Genomic DNA, 8,650 nt, shown 5'->3' with positions numbered 1-8,650 from the left:
ATGGAAAGGATTCACCCTGAGTTATCAAGGTATTTATCCCTTAGCTCTGAGCCACATGCCTCGCCAAGCTCGTGGACGTGCTTTTAGCTTTCCGCAACAGCTCAATCCGTTAGCAGGACTTGCGCGAAAGGGCGCCTAATGTTTGCTTGCACTGCTCGTTATGGTGTTTGTTACCTGTCTATAATCATTTTTGAGTTCAATCTGTACTACAATTAAGATTCGCCTTCCTTTCAGAGCCATAAAGTAGTTATCAAAAAGTGCACCAAAAGGAAAGAAATAACTCCAATCCCCCTACCCTTGTCTGCCCCTTTTGTGTGTACAGATCAAACTCAACGAGGACGTCATAATTTTCATACTCGGTTTCCCTGTGGGGTAAAGGCCAGACGCTTCCTGTATAACCCGGCGCCATCTACTGGTACGTTTGCCTTAAAAACTCACAGAATTCTCTTGAGAATAAAGGGGCCATAAAGACGACACAGCTTTGTTTAATTTGAAAGAACCAGGCTTCAGTACCTCGCTTAGCTTCATTCCAGTTACGAAAGACGTTTTTTAATTGAGAAAACGCAAGCATATTGAAAAACGTTCAAATTTCGCGCTGCAATGTAGTGTTATGGGCAGGAGTGACGTCATATAGGCCAGTACTAAAAACCTAATTTTCAGTGTGTTTACTGCACGTTAGCATTTAATTGTTGCGATCAAACGGAACAGAGGCCCCGCAGCAATCGTCTGTTCATGTTTTTAGCGCTGGGGTAAGTCGGTGGCCGCCAATCGCACAAGCAAGATTCTGTGACGTCACAGAAATGTTGCCGTAAAGTGGCTACGGAGTCTCCACTGCTTCACATGTTTTCTTTGATATCTCCATTATTTTAGCACGGAATTGTTTTATTCCCGGATACACAAAGATTTCACTGATGTCATATCCGTTAGGGAAATGACGCCGGTACTACGGATCAAGCGGCCTGTAAAGGGTGCACCCCTGCACACAGGTGTTCTTGCGGGGAAGCAACCTTTAGTACTACAGAGTACGTTATTGGCCCCGAGGACATACCGTCGCACCACCTCCGAGTGACGTCACTTTAGGACGCCGGGTTATGCTGTATTCTGCTAGAACACATTTATTGTGCTTATGGGACCGCATGTTTTTTGTTGCGGCCGCCATGTACCCCCCTCGCGGTTTTGATGCAAATTACAGAGGAAAGTTGTCTACAGACCAAATAATCCGGGCCAACAATCAACGGCTCGCTTGTTCCCGACGACACCGCCGCAACCGGGTAGTTGCTACCATCGCCACCGCCAGCTCATACGCAGACAGCTAACGCCAAGGACGATACAGTTGGTGCCGAGAAAAGTACGCTGTTAATTCATTATGAAATACTTGCGACGTGACATGTACGCGACTGTGTGTGCAAGAAAATAGACCTTCCAACAGCGACACAAACGTGCCGCCAGTTGTGTCTCACCACGCGTACTGCGCGCATTGCCTGGTAAATGAATGACTGCGTGAGACCGGTGAGCGGATTGCTTCCGCACAGGCTTAAAAAGTTCTGGTACAATCTGCACTTTGGCTTAAGCAGTGCATATCCCCCTCCCAATGTTTCTTTTTAATATTTATGCCCTGATTTGATTAACGATCACTAATACTCTGTACTGCTATGTTTACTTTTCGCGATAACTTGTCCGCATGTACGAATGATATAACACGAGTTTTTTGACGCCTTCGAGCGAGTTTAGACGTGGTTATGTTTATTTTTAATTAAGACCTCTGCAACACGGGCTTTTGTCTGTTTACAATGAGCCTGCGCCTTTCTCTATCATCAAGTTCGAGAACTCACGATTGCTCACAGAAGGCGCGGTTGCGTACGAGACGAAACACGTCGTGGGGTAATGGGGAGTTTAAGAAAAGGGGAACGAAGCGTTGGAGGTCCCCAAGAAGTTCGGGGAACCCAAAGCAACGCGCTTGCGCGCGGCGAGTTTTAGAAGAGGGTCTCCTCCAACAGCTAGCCATCGCCTCCTGTATTTTTATACAGGAGGCGATGGCTAGCTCGCCGCCGGTTACGGCAGCGCGGAGCCCGATGTTGGGAACTTCAGGCTTAGCGTTTAGCGTCGCGGCAGATATTTCATCGCCGCTATCGCTACAGTCGCGAATGACAGTCCCTAACACAACTATTCTTCATACTATCACCCCCTTTCTCGTATGTGGAAGTTCGTATCGGTGGTGACTGCCATTTAAGCGTTCGATGATCAAGATACCTGCCACGGCCTCGGCCGATTTTTGCGCCCAGGCATCGCCACCCTTCGCCGCTCGCCGCACCGTGCGCGAACAGGATGACGGCGCGGGCCCCGACATCCGCGGCCGGTCGGTGTAGATCGCGGCAGATATTTGAGCATCGCCTTGAAAATCACACCTGATGACCCTACGTAGCACAATTTTTCACCACACTAACATCCACTTTCGCTAATGTGGAACTCCTTTTCCGCGATCAGCGTGATTTTAAAAAGCGGCAACAAGGTGTTGCTGTCGCGACCTACGTCGGTACAAGCCGCCGGCGGGCACGCATGGCGGACGTGTGTGCGGAGCGTTTCTGCGAGCAGTAAACGCTTCATGATTTCCTGTTTCACTTATTTCTTAAGAAAGACAACCGAAGTCTGGAAATGTAGCTCGGTGATCGTCGTAGCTAAGCTAAATCTTGATCGGGGAAACAAGCCGCAGCTTACGCTTACACCGGGGTCGGTCGCATACGTCCGCATACACCACTACGCTCACGTCGTTTGCAGGGAGTCTGCCACGGTTATAAAGTCCCCATGAGGTCAAACTACACCTCACGCACTGATAAATAACTTCAAATGCTGAAAATTAGCACGAAAATGCATTTAGAAAGCGCGTCCTAAACGAAATATTATGCGCTGCAAGCCAACTACGCAGCAAGGTAGGAACGGGGATCCTACAAGTGACGTCAAAACGATCGCAGCGCCGGCCTGTCTAGTGGTGGCCCTCACTGCCAATATGGAATGTGACCGTGAACGAGAGTTGTATACACATGTACAAAAGTGCTGCACTTTTGCATAGGGTTTCCAAGGGGATGTTTGGACTGTTCAATATATGCAATAATTCGATATATCTGGATATATACGGGTTCGATATATCCGGGATTGACTGTACATATTTGAAGACGGGAAGGGGTTGGGGGATGGAACAGGGAAGCAGTTTAAAGGGACCATGCAGACAAAACACAAGTTTGGCTTTGGTTCATTCGAAAGATTGCTTCGTTAGAATCATACTGACACCATTCTTCTTGTAAACTTCACTCAAATAAGCTACGTAATTAGGAAAGAAGGCAATGGCCATGCGACGCACTAGCTCATTTCCCGCGCTAGAACATATGACATCATATGCGCAGCCGTGCGATTGGCTGAGACTAGCAACAGCAAACACAAGTGTTATTCAGGGCTTATGAGCTTGCAGAGCGAGGTATTTTCGCTTAAATGTTATGCATATTCTTTTTAGAGCAGTAAGAATGGGAAGTTACAAAAGTACACGTAAACATATAAGTACCAATGTATACTGCTGTTGGTACTGCATGCACTATGCTTGTTATAACTGCACAGCAGTTTGGCACTTCGGGGTTGCCTCACATGATACTGGCCAATTGGCGTAAGGGCCACTGCTTTACCATATTTGTCGAACATACCCCATGTTTCACGAAACAATTAAGTCGATCCCGGATATATCGAACCCGGATATATCGAATTATTGCATATATCGAACAGTGCAAATGTCCCCTTGGAAATTCTATGCAAAAGTATAGCACTTTTGTACGCGTGTATCGAACTTTTGTTCGCTGTCAAGCTCCATATATCGAACGCCGAGATGAAAGTTTCCCTGCAAGTGCGCTTCTCCTGATGGAGTCGTAGGGGATGATGACTATCCGCCCGTCGCACAACTGGGTGGCTGACAATACTTGCGAAGAAACTCTATGCCTTCAATACCTGCTCGACCTTCTCGATGCACTAGCACGACCGCAGGGTGTGATTGGGATACGGATGGGAAGCGTTGTGACCCAGCGGCGGCTCTGCTGGCATGGAGACCGGTGCAGCGCGTGGTGCGCGATTGTTTTGTTAGAAGCGGTGTGTCTTCGGAGCCGTGGACGCGGAAAGAACGGAAGAATTTGGACCAAATAGCAACGAAGGTGGACGCCATAAGATGGGTGGAGGCCAGTGAAAAAGTAGTCGTCGGTTGCAGAGGCATTTGAAATTCGAAATTTCTTACAGCACGTTTGAGCGCGACACTCCGTAGCAAGCTGACGTAAGGCGAACGCAGCGCAGCCCAGCCATTCTGCAATGTGTCATATGCGTGTTACTGCAGCTGGTTTAGAAGGGCGACTTCATCGCGGCTCTAGACGAGAGGTGAGCGGGCACAAAAGACGACAGCGTTGAGGGCCTCGAGTGTGAATTGGAGAGCGTTTAACATTCCCATGCACCATTCCAGATGCTGCAACAGCACGTAAGTTGGTAAGTGTTGATCAAAAGTGTGGCGGATCACAACGATGCGGCGATCGCTGAGGAGATCATCGATACAGAAGTAGCCAACCTTATTAGCGACCATGATGACGTTCCCACTCGCCTACGGCAACCGAGCTAGCGTAATGCGCGGCCTTGGCAGCGTAGTGGACGGCGCTGGGCTTTCTCGTTTAAGCGCCGTTAGTAAGCTTGAGGACAGTTTGGTGAACTTCCTGAAGCAGAATATGCAGCAAGTGAAGCTCACGTACTTTTTTTCCGACGAGTTTCATAATCTGCGTCCTTTGAGGAAGAATCGGGTAGCTACCATTTTCCGCAATCTTGGAAAGCTCTCAGTGATGTGCGGAGTTTGCAGAAGAGCTTCAGATGGGTGCGTTTTATATTTCGGATTATTGATATATCGAACTTTTTCGCGATCCCCAAGGAGTTCGATATATCCGGGATCGACTTCCAAACGCAATGAAAACAAGCCAGGTGCAAATACGGTCAAAACAAAGCAAAGGCGGACAGCCGTCCTGTGCATTATGGTGGCGCAATGTGGGAGTACTGACGGTAGGCAAGGCTTTGCAGTCCGCTGCAGACTAAACAGTGCAGACTAAACAGCAGACTAAACTGCTGCTCAGAATTTGTACTCAACCTTGGCACTTGGAAACTGGAGTTCTTATACCTAAGCCTCTTTCTTGGGGGTGCGCGAATAGTGATTTTTGCTTTTGAAGCGAATATGAAACGAATAGTAATTTTTTTTCGATTAGTTGCAAATAGCAGGGAATGTTTTTTGAATCGCAGTGAATATTTAGCGATTGAATGGGAAAACTAAAATTTACAATTTTTCCAGCGTGCTTTAGTATAGCCCGTATAAAAATAAAAGGCTAGTTGAAAAGCATTTCCAAAATTTTTCTGTGACTTAAAACATACATAGACAGCCTATCCTGCTGCTTTTAGCTGTATTGGTGGCATTTAATTTTACATGGGGCAACATTCATTTCATGGGATGACCTCAACCAGAAGTGCTTCAGTGTATTGTATAATCTGGGTATAAGTAAATATTGTTACGATGCGACAGAACTGAAACAAAGCAGTTCGTGTTACTCGGCACAGTTTAAGCAGAGAACTAGGGGGAGAAGTAGAAAAAAGTGGCTAGAATATCCGCAGCATAACACGAGTCGCGCATTGTGAGAAAGAAGTGGTTAAAGTAGGCTCGCTTCGATCGCCGGCAAAGGACCTATTCACTAGTGTCTCCGGCCTCACCCCTTCACTGTAAATAAATCCATTCCATCCGTCTCACCCGTAACAATATTCGTGCAAACAATATGATTACTAGAGTTCCCTTATGTAAATGGCAGTTTCATGTCAGCTCTATGAAAGATACCTGGTGTATGAGCCAACACAAGCCATGAAAAATTAGCCTGATTTTCAAACTCTCTTTTTCAAACTCTCTTTTAGTCATGCCCTGATGGTGTGGTGGTATCATTGCCACTGAGCAACCCTGTGCTCGTGAGTCCTTTCGTTTGTACTAATATTGTATGAATCCTACTTTCAAAACACACTTGCGCCATGCAGGACACCCAAGGACCTTTTTGCAGGGGGCATTTTATGCCAAATATAAACACATGGAGAGAGTTGAGGCTAAAATTGATGCAAGTGTGTGATAATAAACCGGACGGTGGCATCCCTAGTGCACAATGTCAATGCTTTCTAACAGTGGAGCAGTGTAGGCTGAGCATTATTCGTCCATCGTACCATAAAAACCTCAAAGTCTGAGGGAAAGCGGTGAAGAGGCAAGAAACCCAGGATCAAGATTTGGGAGTGCACGCCTCAAGAGAAAAATGTGGCTAGGGAGGTGCCAGGAATCAAACCCGGGACTTTTACGCCATGAAATCGGCACCCTAACCACTTGACTATCCCAAAGGCCCGAGGAGTACGGGGCTAGCAGGGGTAGGGAACAGTATCATGTGCATCCCATTGCAAAGAAAAAAAATGCTTCCCGTGATTGGAATCGAACCTGTATCCCTCGTGTTATGAAACTGAGGTCTATCCGATTGAGCTATCATTGTATTCCGGGCGCACAGCATTTCCTTCGGTTTCGTAGCACGGGCGCAGGCTTTGGACTTGGCCGTGGGTTCTAGCGCGTGCTAAGGCGGTCCACTGTGGGTGAGATGTCAACGGCTGCGGATGAAACGATCTGGGCCTGCCAGTCATGGAGAACTTTCAGCAGCAAGTTTGAAAATCCGTGCAAGGTTCAATAGTTGGGTCTCCGACGAAGGGAGAGGGCCTGCCAGCTCTGCTGTTTCTCCAGCCTTGCAGCACTGCACCAATTTTTTTAGATGCGAAGTAGCTTATGGTCGCGCCTGTTCCCTCCGCCTTTGTGTGGGCGCCGTTGGCGCCCACACCCCCACTGCGCTTGCCTGGTCAGGCACCGCTGATGATGATTGTGGCAGGATGGCCCTAGGGATTAGCCAACCAAAGAATCCGTCACGAGATAGCTTCGCGTTCAACCACAGTCGTCATCTTCCCGTAGGGGAACTTCCTCCCGCAACGCCGCGATGAGTGCCACGGGCAACGCCGCCGGTAACGCCACCTGCAATGCCAGCGTCAACGCCAGTATCAGCGCCGCGGAGAAGAGCGCACAACAAGAAGAACAAGAAGAAGAAGGAGCAGCACCTCCTCCTGCCGTGATCGTCCACCTGGAACACGAAGACGGCGACCTCATCCCAAGCCAAGACTTGGTGCGCCTGATCAAGCACGCGAGTCCGTGCGCGGCCGTGCGCAAGCGCCAGGACATCATGGACCGGGATGAATACTACAACTTGATGAGGATGACAAACGCGGAACAACATGAGCTACTGCGCGAGATCATCCACCGGCAGACGACGCCGTCAGCACCCCGGCCGGTTGCGGCAAGACGTTCGTCCTGTGGCTTGCCATGGACCTCTACAACCGGTACAGCAACACCGGCAACAACACCGCCTACAACGCGAAGCGGGATTCACACGACGGAGAAACCCTCTCACGGAGGCGGACGGATATGTGACGTCAACAGCACGTGACCGGATTATCCGGCCTGGCGGCGCATCCACACGTGCGGAGCTACGCGGAGAGACTAGCAGACGACAGCGCCGAGGAACACGTTCCATTCCCCACCGAGGGCCACCGCCATCGAGCGAAAACATGCGGAGGCATTTTCTTTCGCGGAGCCACCGCGGGCTATCCCCACCGAGGGGCGGAGCCTAAAACTGGTCACGTGAGCGGGTCATGCGGGCCAAAAAGAGAGGGTTTCTCCGTCGTGTGAATCCCGCTTAATCTGCGCGAGCACCGGAAAGGCGGCTGAGGCAGTGGGAGGAACCACGGTGCACGCGGCTTTCAAGCTCTCTCGGAAGACCACCGGCCCCAACAAGGACGGAGGCCTCAGCGCCAGCGAGTTGAACTCCTTCCGCGTGGCCTTCCGCAATGTGAAATGCGTGATCATAGACGAGGTGAGCATGATGTCTGCGGACAACCTAAACGCAGTCGACTTCAGTCGACCCCATGGCTGCTTCGCATACTACTCAGGGTTCCCCTACGGGAAGATGGTGAAATCTTTTTTTATTAAGAAATCTTCATCATTTTTCCTAGTAGTAGTAGTAGTACGAAGTAGTCGTAGTACGAAGCTAGAAAAGATTACATCTTTTTGTACGTCCTGTATAGAACAAAACAACAATAAAGGAACGTGTAAAAAAATGGCCGTGTATCTACTCCTTTCGTTGCAAATGCCGCCGAACGACGATAGTCAACTGGCGCCCCTGGCAAGTAAACGCCTCCCTTCTCCTTCCCGCTCACTTCTCATGCTGTTCCTGTCCCGTCTCGTTCCTCCCAAGATAACACGCTAGAGATTTGCTCAAATCAATTTGAATTTACCGCGTCCCACTGCTCCAAGTCGGGGGCCTCGACTTGGAGCAGCGCTGCCGTATGCCTGAGACGCGCGTGAATCGAAGTACGTTACTGCAACGTTTATAGAACCACGTTGCCCTACTCGACGTGCATTCCAAGCAGAACATGGAACCTGTCTAGTGGAACCTTTCGTTACTGTTGCCGTTTGATTTCTGAAAATGCCGCCCGAAGCTATAGTAGTGCGGGCAACAGCAGGTGACCATTTTTT

The sequence above is a fragment of the Haemaphysalis longicornis genome, unplaced genomic scaffold, assembly GCF_048455015.1.
Source record: "Haemaphysalis longicornis isolate Haplotype H1 unplaced genomic scaffold, Haemaphysalis longicornis Haplotype H1 scaffold_7, whole genome shotgun sequence".
Taxonomy (NCBI): Eukaryota; Metazoa; Arthropoda; class Arachnida; order Ixodida; family Ixodidae; genus Haemaphysalis; species Haemaphysalis longicornis.
Note: the sequence above shows the minus strand (reverse complement) of the source record.